Source organism: Egretta garzetta, unplaced genomic scaffold (assembly GCF_000687185.1).
Source record: "Egretta garzetta isolate BGI_Z169 unplaced genomic scaffold, ASM68718v1 scaffold40, whole genome shotgun sequence".
NCBI lineage: Eukaryota > Metazoa > Chordata > Aves > Pelecaniformes > Ardeidae > Egretta > Egretta garzetta.
In genome coordinates, this window is record NW_009258484.1 from 1992864 (window position 1) to 2004214 (window position 11351).

General features: G+C 38.9%; 1 protein-coding gene across 2 annotated transcripts in view; it reads left to right on the forward strand.

Moving 5' to 3' along the window:
- The window catches only part of DCLK1 (doublecortin like kinase 1), a 267047-nt gene that overhangs the window by 206016 nt on the left and 49680 nt on the right, over positions 1-11351 (forward strand). The gene's annotated exons all lie outside the window — the stretch shown is intronic.

Consider the following 11351-nt stretch of genomic DNA (forward strand, 5'->3'; position numbering starts at 1 on the left):
GTATATAACTGTTGGGGGGGGGGGGTGTATTTTTGGCTTTACCACTGCATTTTAATGCAACAATTTGTAATGAATAAGCCATTGAATGTGTCCGTCAAATACAAAACAGCATTGTGCACACTTTAAGGAACGAAGATTGGATAAGGTGAATATAACGCACAAATCCATGGTGGGCACATTTATGAATAGCAGGCTTTTTATCATCTAAGGTACTGATTATATGTTCTGTTTTTAACATAGGTATCTTTATTCATTTTGCTATGAACAGTTAATGAATGCTTTGCTTTTACCAACGAATGGGTAAAATGCAGAAAAGAAAAAACCTGCCATATTAAGCTGCTTGCATCACGCTGTCTGACCCCAGCGCACATTTAGAACACTCCAAGTTTAGGCTTTTTAGATAAATGAAAAGAAAATTAAGAGCTCCCGTGTGGTCATAGGACAGAAAGGAAATGCTTTCAAAGTAGCATCCAAGTTCTCCTCGTTGCATTCCCTTTTGATGACTGTAAACAGCAGGGTGTTCACGGGCAACATGAATGTTTTACCTGGCAAGAGCTGTTAATACCGATCATCCGTGTGTTGCAAGTAAATATGGACAGATTTCTAAACGAGGAAATATGAGGGCCTGCTGGCTGGCAGCATCCTCTGACACACATATAATGGCCCCTTTTGGAAAAAACATGTTTTGCCCGAGAAACTAGGGATTATTTTCACTTATGTTAAGGACAGGAACATCATTTTTTATTTGCTGTAATAAGACATTTTATGCATTTTTAAATGAAAGCCTACAGAAGTGGTGGTACTGTAAATCATCCTCCTATTGACCTAATTTCTCTGTTTTCGTCATTTCTAGAGGTGGTCATTTTGTACAGCATGAATATGCAAAACTCCTTTAGTGTTAAAGTAGGTCACGCATTATAACCAGTTGCTTAACAAATATTTACTAATTTTGTTTGTTTTCTGCTGCTTTATTGTGAGAATCTTAGTATACTTTCATTTACCTAATAGCAATTTTTCCCATTCTATGTTGCATATTGCTTTAAAGTTTAGCTGTTGTATTTAAGCCTGTAGTGTAGTGATAACACACTTTTACTGTCTTATACCTTTCCTTTCAGCATCTACATACTCATGATTTAAGAAATAGAAAGTAGTGTGATTCTGATCCTCAACAAAAATATAGAGAGATTATATTTTTGAGCTACTTAGTGATGATTTAATATATTTTGAAATCAGGAAAATTTACTTAATAGCCGAAAATGTTTAGCTGCCGCATGCCAACTTTTAAATGTAGTAAAATAATTCCTTTACACTGATTTGTCCGTAATAAAATTCAGCAGCTGGAAAATGTTGGCATGTGATGTTATGGCTTCACTGTATCGATATCGTTTTCTTTATGGAGGGTATTTGCAAAAAGAAGTAAAAAGGGCAGCAGAATACAAAACTTACCTTCTCTGTTTTCACTACTTGGTTCCAGTGTCACCTGGAGAGAAAGTCATTGATCTGGCAGGTTTGCTGAAGCAGTTAGGTCATTCCCTTTTGCGATTCTAAAATCGTTCCCAGCAATAGGAACAGTTCCCCCGCCCCATACCCCCATCCTAAGGCTGTCCTGTTCTACTGAAAATGTTCGCAGCTGTGAAGTTACTTGCATTTTTGCCTGTTTTGAGGGAATGTCTTTGTAAAAATGTATTGCTTAATCCCAAGAAATGCATATTATGTAAAGGTGCATTGGGATCAGTTTCCAAAAATTCAGACAACTCCACTAGACGGAACAAAATACTTACTGACATTTTGAAAATTGTTTTCTCCTGTAAAGAAAATAAATTCCAGGAACTTTATTTTTCCTCCCTTCTCCCATATAGGCTACTGCCGCTTAAGGCAGTTTATTAAGAATGTTTGTTCTGCGCAGGGAGCACAGCATGCCAGCAAACCTGAATCCCACGGCTTTGCTTAGCTGTGGAAAAGAAAAATGGACCGTATATCAGTAATTGTTATCATAGCGAGTTCTCCATCAAGACTGTTTCAAAGAATATGCTAGTCCATAACATTTAATCATTTCAACATATGACTTGTATTATGGGGCTATTCAAGGGCAATATGTACCATTAATATTTCATTTAAGGAATGAAAGTCCCTTAGAGATTGAAAAGGTACACTGTTTATAGACTTTGAGATCCCTTTTGTGTGGAATGTAATTCCCATTATACATGAGCAGAAATGAAATGTTTCTTTTGAGCAAGACCAGAAGGTTTCAGTTTATGGGTGAAACTGAAATTGTGTTTCTTGATGCTGTAGTTCTGCTTGCAGCAGCACAGGTTTTAGTTTGTCCCTAGATTTCATCGACTTCATTAAATAACGGAATAGCTTAAGCAACTTTATAGTGTTTGAACCTCTTATAGTTTCTCTGTATGCTGCATTATTTGTGCCTCCTCTAAGGTGATTATGATGTAGCTAAAGAGTCTTGTAGAGATTGTGAATGCTTTGCTTCCCTTTGAGCTTTATGAATACTTGTGATTATTTCCCTAATGCTTTCTGCGACTTTCTGTGGTTTTTTTGAAAAATCTTTTTTCTTCTTCTTTTATGCAACAAAGAGTTCACGTGTGAAGCACAGAACGTGTATGTTTATATTTATACGCACACACACATACCTAGGTTAATGGCTTTGAAACCCGTGCGCAGTTATGTCACATTTGTGGCTTTAAACAAATATGTGGGGAAAATGTATTAATGGGAGGATGTTCATCTGGTGGGATTCGCTACAGCTCTGCTAAAGTTGATGGAGCTGCACCAACCTGTACTTGCTGAGCAGCTCCCCTGAGGAATTCTGTACAATTTTAAGAGATCTCAATGACAAACAAGGGCTAAGTTCTGCTCGGTTTGAAGTTAGGGGCAAAACCACAATTGACTCCAGGGTAGGAAGGATAGGACCATATGCACAAATATATATATACACAGACAAAACATTAATCATAAATTTGAACTGGTATTATTTTGACATGTCCAGTCTTGTGTCTCCTCTCGAGCGTCACTGTTCTGCAGTGTATTTAGCCATGCAATATTAGAAGTTCTTTTGTTGAAATCAGTAAAATGTTTTAACATTCGTTATCTGGTGTGAAAATTGCTTTTCAATTTATAAAATAATTCAGCAACAGCACATTATGTTTAGCTATTCTTCTCTTTAAACCATTTTCACAGGGCATATATGGCTGTAAAATGAAAATTCCGGGGCATTAATATTGTGGCTATAAATGTATGTTATAAGAAATGATACATAATGTTAAACAGCCTTGAAGAACACCTGGGTTGAGATTGTGTGGCATAACAATTGAAATAAATGATAGTGTTTGCTTTTACAGTTTCATGCTTCACACTGCGCTGTGAACTCTATATGGTGCTGTACGTTACAAAAAACATCCTCCAACTCAATATGTTAAAATGAATTAACAGTAATATAGAAGAGAACCTCTGATCAACCCAGGTTTAATGTTTTGTCAAAAATAGTAGAGAAATGAACAAACAGAAAATCTTTATGGTGCTAAATCACCTCGTCTCTTGAATACTCAGATTAATGTTGTCTGTGTTTTTTCTTGTATCCCATTAATGGTATATAACGGAATACAAGATTGTTCTTCATCTTCCCTTTCAGTTTATCTGTTAGTGACGGGATGAGAACTTGTTAATGGTGGGTGATCAGTAGAAAAATAACCTTATGTCACGGAGCCAGCAGTAGCTTTACAGGCAGGGCAAAGTAAGCAAGTGGTTGTCACACTCTTTGGAAATGGGTGTGCTACCCCTTAGGAAACCCCTCCGTTCAGAAAGCAGGGCTTGCCGAGCAGAGCAGAGGCTATTCCGAGCTGTGTTTGCTGTGGTAACACCTTGCGGCTGGCTCGGCTTGCCTCTTTCACCTTGCACCTGACCTCAGGCTGGCTGAGCACCCTAACTCCCCGCGGAAGGCAATGGGTATGTAGACACATGTGTTGTGTACGCACACGTTAGCGAAGGGTTAAAAACACACGCAGTGCACACATAACGTATTCGTATGCATTTTAGTGTCTGTATTTGCGCATGTTGATTATATTCAAATTTGCTTAAATTAACCCTCAGCAGTGAAGTATGAAAAAAAGCTGTACTGTGTTCAGCGTGTACTTGTTGTCTGATGTTATATGAGGTAATTAGTTTGTGGTTTGCCCTGCAATACAGTGTTTTGGAATTTGGACTCTAGTGAAAGAGGAGCTAACGATGTTTGTGCTAAGGCCTCTTCATTTTGTTAGTTGCACTATGATATTGTAAATATTGGCACATTTACAACATAAGTTTAAGATTTTACAAAGTTATGCATACAATTATTTTTTTTAAAGAAAAGTGCTTGGATATTTGCTTTTTAAAATATACCATTTTTTGTATCAATGTGATGCAGGAAACCAAAAAAAAAAGCTGTTGATTTATCAACAAAAAATGTAAAACTTGCAAAAATAAATGCCGATGAATGTTTTATTTCATATAATCAGCTGAAGAAAATCACCTCCATTTTTGTGCCATTGTTTCATCATACTGTGTTGTATTTGTGTTTCATATTTGACCATGTCATCCCGGTTGCAATTTGTTGTTTCACTAGATTTAACATTACTGTAGAATATTGTAAGCGATGTAATAAATATGTTTAAAAAATACACACTGTTCAGTGAGTTTATTTTGGAAATGTGATTAACAGGCTTTAAAAAAATATTTGCAGTTGGTATTGCTTGTTCATTTTGGATCAGCATTGGCCATCTTAACAGTTCACTTGGTATAAGCATATGGGATTTACGCGTTCTGATGGGTTCCTTTAAATACTAGCTGCATTCGGTGCCTTTTAAAATGATAAACTCTGGGCTCTAGTGTGTAGATGCAAAAAGATCAGGGAAGAATTTGGTTTCTACCGGGTCTTTTGGAGACAGTAAATATACCTGCCTTGAGCTGCTTGTGGGTAAGTTTGTGTGCACGTGACGGGATAGATTTGAGCTATGGAGTGGGAAATCAGTAGACTGTCCAAAACAAGGTGCCAGCTCTGGGATGACAACTCAGCTACAGCAGCACTCCTCCTAGAGAAGTATTAGGAAAACAGGCCTGAGAGAAGCTAACAGTACTGAAACATACCCACGGTGTTTTAAAATAAGTGCCTTGTTTTCTTGATATATCTTTCCACTCTTTAAAAATACATATCTGTAGCTGAGGCGGGGGAAGAGAGACATTAGGATTTCTGACATGTCATCTGCCAGTCTGATGCTTCAGCTGATGTTCAGACACTCTCCTACAGGGATCTTGTGGGCCCAATAAAAGTTCTAGTTGAAAGCCTCTTGGTTGCTAGTAAATAGGTCTGCCTAAAAAAGGTGTACAGACAGAAAGGAAACAGTGCTGTAGAAACGAGGAAGAGTAGAAACAAAACAATGGACATTTCCATCTATACCAAGTAACAGTTAAGAATACCAGGAGGGCTTTTAAAATACAACTCAAATAGATGAAAAATAAAAGTGGTGATTGTGCTGTGCCCTTAATTAGGTGGAAGAAATAAGAACCTCCTTTGATGGCCTTTCAATTTTTGTTCTGTAGTTGAGTGGAAAATTTTACCTGTGTATAACTGTGGCAAAGGAAAAAGGAAACCTTCACATTGCATCACTGCACGTGTAACTTCTTACGTTAACCGCAGTATGGATACAGTAATGACAGGTCAACTTCCAATACCATGAATCTGATAATTTTTTTTTTTTTTTACATCATCAATCCTTTCTGGAGGATGCCAAAGGTTGAATGAACCTACAGTCTGAATTACAGCTCAGCTTTGGAAGCAGCTCTTAGGAGCTAGCGGAGGTTAGATTTAAGTTTACTGTTAAACACCATATAGGAAACTATGTTGGTCTTTCAGAATTGCCTCGTTACACAAATCAAATGAGCGTATAAGCAGTCAATGCTGCAGCTTAATAAGAGGATCCTAGTAAAACAAAGTACTTCAACTTGAAAATTTAACTTCAGTCTGTCAGCTCCATTTCCTTGCAAACTCTCCCGTTTGTCCATCTGTCCCTCAAAGAAGAAAACCAACACAAGTTCCTGAACGACACACGCCAGATTATTGCATGTGTTCTTTGAACTTATCTCTTCTCCAAGCTGTGTAAATCCTGAATTGCATAAATGAACACAAAAAAAAAAAAAAAAAAAAATCATTTTCATATGTAGGGCCTCTCTTAAGCATCTAACAAGACAGGGCAGGACGCAGAACTGTGGATAAGTAGCAGGTTTGCATACATTTTTTACTATTCCTTTCCAGATGAAGCAGTTTATAAATAAATTTGGATCTTATGTGTCAATTTAGTGCAGTGTCCAAATTTGAAAAGAAAACAATTGCATCATTTCTCTTTCTATACATTGAATTCTGTTGGCTTCCATTCTTTCGGCAGGAAGATTGTGGATCTGATGTTTCTCCATGAAGTAATTTTTTGCCAGCTCTGTACTGTTTACATGAAAACTTCTTCCCCCATCTCAGCTGGCTGGGCCAAAAAATGTAAGCAATTAAACAAAAGAAAATCAAAAACATTTTTCGCTGGATAGCGTTGGGAGAGGGAGTTTCAGTGTAACCCTTTGCTTCTCTCTAAATTGAATAATAAAAAAATTAGTTTGTCTTCTTAAAAGTTGCATCAAAATAGATTGTTTTACTGGTTTAAACCAGCTGTCTTCTGCTTTACCTTTGGTTCTCTGGAGATGTACCATTTTGTTGTGTTGACTCATTTATTTGTTGCTTAACACTGTTACATATTACAGGAATTTTTTGAGCCCTTCGAAGTCCTTCAGAGCTAATACCTGCACTGGACTGTTGTCTTTATTTTACTATTAATCGTGGTGATCTTTAGGCTAAGGAATGGACTATGTCAGGAATTCCCGATGGCTACCTTGCAAAGTTTATTTATAACCAGGTTGAACACTAGTATGGGCTCCGAAAGAGGTGAGCGTGGTTGCTTAACTGTTTAGTTTTTGTTTTAACACTATTCATCCTTGCTGAGTTGAACTTCATTTTGCACGTATTACTGACACACATAGCTTTTTGTATGATTTTTAAATTCTGTAGAATCCTTTGGAATAGGGAAAATCTTAGGAGGCATCATTTAAAGGCATTAATAATTCCCTTATCCTGAGCCTCCTTCCTGAATTTACACTCTGTTTACTAATTTTAATCCTCGCTTCATTAAGCCCGCTTCTAAAAGTGCAGAGCTCTGCATGAGATCCAAACTTAGCGTTACACCTGTGTGCATTTCTGTTACTCACATTTCATCCAGATGCTTCCTTCATGCTAGGAAAATACAAAGGAATCTTTTGTTGGGAGACTTTGTCGTCTCCATATGCGCTAATAAAGGTTTTGAGAGGTTTGGAAAATATAATGCAGTTTTTGGGCTTTAAGATTCGTGAATCTGAATTGCATTAGCAAACTTCCTAGTCATACTTAAGTTTAAGTTTCTTTTCATAACTGCTGATACTAGTAGTCCACAAGAGTAATTCCCACTGTTTAGTTGGAGTGGGTTTTTAAGATTAATTTAGGACAAAGGTGAGTATGGGGAGAGAGAAATTACAGTAATACTTATTTTACTGCCTTTTTTTCATGGATTTAGCACAATTTCCACTGAGATACAAACTATTTACAAAACAGTTGCTAAATAAATCTCCCAGTGAGACACGTATGAAACTCTATAGCGCTAATGTTTCCATTCACATCAATGAGATGTGTGGTGTGCTGGCCATCTGTTATATAAACCTGAATAGGATCTGAAATCCTTACACCAAAGACCTGATTTTTTTATGCCATCGCTTTTATGGAGGTGTGCCATAAAAATGGCCATGTGCTGGCAACCTGTGCAACTGGACCCCTTTAATTCTGGGTAAAAGCGATGACATTTCAAGCACCTCAGCATCTCTTAAAATTAAAACAGCTAATTGCATTAAAGTCTGTGTGTTGAAGAGATTATACTCTTGCTTAGAGTTTGTTTTTCCCCCCTTCCCATCTGCAATATCCCTGATGGGGTCCACAGCTGTGAGAGCAACCGTGAGCACGACAGACTGCCTCGCCGTTGGCAAGCCAGCTGGAAGGAACACCGAGACCCACAAGGATTGCCGGACCCGGAGGGCTTTCAGCTTGTGAGAACAACGAGCTAATTAAAGTCTAAATAAACAGCATGTCCTTCTAGCTGAAGTAAAGATAAATAAATAAACGCCTGTGTGTTGTTCCAGAGGACTGAATAAAGATGAAAATATTTGTGTCGTGTTTACCTAGTAACGTCTCTTTCATTTTGAAAGGGGGTCCGTCAGCAGACTTGGTGCATGTATGCAAGCGTACAGTTCCTGATTTCTTTTTAATCCGTCATTTTAATAGGAGGGGTTCAGCAAAGGTAATCAACAGGATGTGTTTTCTTCAGATTTTTCAATTTGTTGAAAAATGTTCAAGTGTTAAAAATCTCAGCGTGTATTTTTAGCAAATGTCGCTGTTCCTTGTCCCTGGCAAGCCCTGCGGCTGCTTGCACACGGGTGCTCCACAGGCAGATCGCACTGAAGGGGCTGTGTGCTTGGTTCGCAGACCTGTGGTACAGTAGGCGCTACTAAAGCATCCCTTTAGGTCTTCTTCAGTGACGACTATCGTCTTAGCCTTCCCATCCTTATGTAGTCTCAGTAAGAAAAGGGCACTTAAAGAATTTATCCCATATTGATGTTTTATTTCCTTTAAATTTTCTATGGGCCAATCTTCTTTCAGTTTGTTTACCTAAACCTAGACTAAATATGTATTTAGGGAGCTACACCTAAGACAGCTATTTAGGAATGAATTTAATTTCAGTCATGTGTAGGATATTAAGACTTTTTGTATTTAAAGTGAAGCACTTGCCGAAGCGCTTTGCTGAAATGGGCCCTCAAAGGAGTCTAATTTTGGAAGGACTGAGCAGTTGCAGTTCTCAGCAAAACCTCATCTTGAGGGTCCTTGAGAAATTAGGTTCCCAAACAGAAATGTGAGTCTCTCTGGGCACCCAGTCTGAGAAGATGTGGCCACCGAGTTAGGTCTCGATTTTCACAGCTCCCATTCTCCCAAATGAAAACAATGGGTGCGAGACGCTGTAAAAAGCCCAGCAGACAGCTAAGGAGAGCTGCAACGATGTGTAGTCGGCGGTCTTGACCTGACATCTGCTGAAAAGTGTAATCTCACTATTTAAAACGCAAAAAACTGAATAAGGTAGTTGTTTGATAATCTGTTGAAAAGCTAGCACCAACCTTTTGTGTTGTACCCTTTAAATGTTGTAAAGGTGCATTCCTGATTGTGTACATAACAAATACTAAACATATTTGAATTGTAATTCCTTTAAGAAAATACTGTGGAGGGGGAAAAGAAGTAAGAAATTGGATGCCTGGTCTAGGAAAACAAACAGACACAGCAGAATGAGTAGAGAAAACATGTTTTTCTGCTTATTTTACAAGCAGGAGTGTAAAGGAAACAATTCTCTCATTACATGTGTATAAAAATAGGCTTTGAGAGGGACTTCTCCAGGCATGAGAACTCCTAGCATTTTCCCATTACCTTGGTCCACATCTGCTCATTTGTTCCAAAATGAACCAGAGGTAAGTTTTTACTGAGACGTCCTGCAGAATTTAGCACAGGAATAGCACATGCATAAACATGTCCTAATCATGAAACAAGGGCAGCAATATCTTAGCGAACTGCATAAAATCAGTCACTGCTCACTTCTGTTGTCAAGAGGCAGCAAAAGTAGTCCAAAAACTGATTAATGTAATTTTTAATTCTGGTCAAAGCTCAGAAGAAATGCTTGGATGGATGAAAAGAATGAGCTGGGGTTGATTAAAAGAAAAAAAAAAGAGCAAAGAACGTGCAAGGGATGTGCAAACTCTCAGGATTATTTAGTGAAGAATAGGCCAAGTTCAGGCTTTGTCTAAATCATCTGACCTTAATCTATTGTGGGAGAAATTAAAAGTTAGTCTGTTCAAATGAACTCAGCATACTGGCCAGCTTTTAACTCTGCTGACAGCCTTCTCCCTGGCTCCGTGCTCTGCAGAAATCCCAACTGCGGCACCGTTCAAGATGCGTGCTCCAGCCCTCGGCTCTGCTCTGTGGTGGCAGAGGAGAGAGATCATCCCAAAGAAGCTGTATTACATTTGTAAAGTGGATTGGCACCCTGACTGTGGGCATCTAGATACCTTGCAAACACAGAAAAGGAGCTGATAGTGTTAGTTACGTGCAGTACAGCCTGCAATTTATGTAATATATAGATTGAAGGAGGTAATCAAATACTGCAGCACTTTGTAACCTTTCGGCATGCAAACTGTGTGAACCCGAGAAGGTTTTCGTTTTGGAAATCCTCTGAACACTTCTCAGTTATGTTGCAACGCAAGGACCTGAGGAAATGCTCAGTTTTGCTGTAAGTTTAAAGGGCCACTGTTACATTTGTAGCTTCTGGTTTCCTTTGAAGATGGGAGAACCCTGAAGATATGTTTGTATAATCATTACGCAGCACGGGATAAATGTTTTGGGTGAAATCCAGTCCATCTCGTATGTCTGTGTAGTTTCATCCCTCTAGATGCATGATGCAGCAGTCTTCCTAACATACATGCCTAGAGTCTATACATAACTGATAGACGTTAGTAGGTGCTTTGGACGGCTGCCCTAGTGGGATCCTGGCTGCTAGACTTTCAGCATCCAAGCTGCGTGGCTACAAGTCTCCTTCTAGAGACTGTAGATAACGTCCTCGCCCCATTGACTGTATAGGCAAATGTAGACACTTGCTGCACAAATACTTAAAACCGAGGTACAGACTCATGCCTCAAGCGAGCTATACCCAATCAGATGCTCTTCCAAAAAAGCAAATGTTATTCACCCTGACATTTTATTTTCTCCATACATTACCATAATGATTTCTCCCTTCTAGAACACAAACTGGGGAGGATTTCACCAGAGGGAGGTTTGCAAAAGTGAGGAATTCTGCCCGTAACAAAGCCAACTTCAGTCAAAACAGACGTTCGTGCTTCTAGTGCCTGCTGGGTTAATGGTGGTCGCTGAGAAAACAGTCTCCTGCCTGCAGAGGGCATACAGCTCCTCTGTTTTCCCTGCCAAAATGTGCATGGAATAGGGAGAAATGAATGGGTCATACATTACTGCACATTGCTGCGCATGATGCATCAGGGATATCTCCATGTACGTGGGGTACCAAAAGTGTAATTTCAGTGGAAAAATTGGACTCTTCCCAAGCATCCACATATCCCTCCACCAAGGTAAATTGATAGTTTACATAGGGAACACTGAAGCCTCTCCAGGATGTGCGTCCAGCAGGCATGTGCTG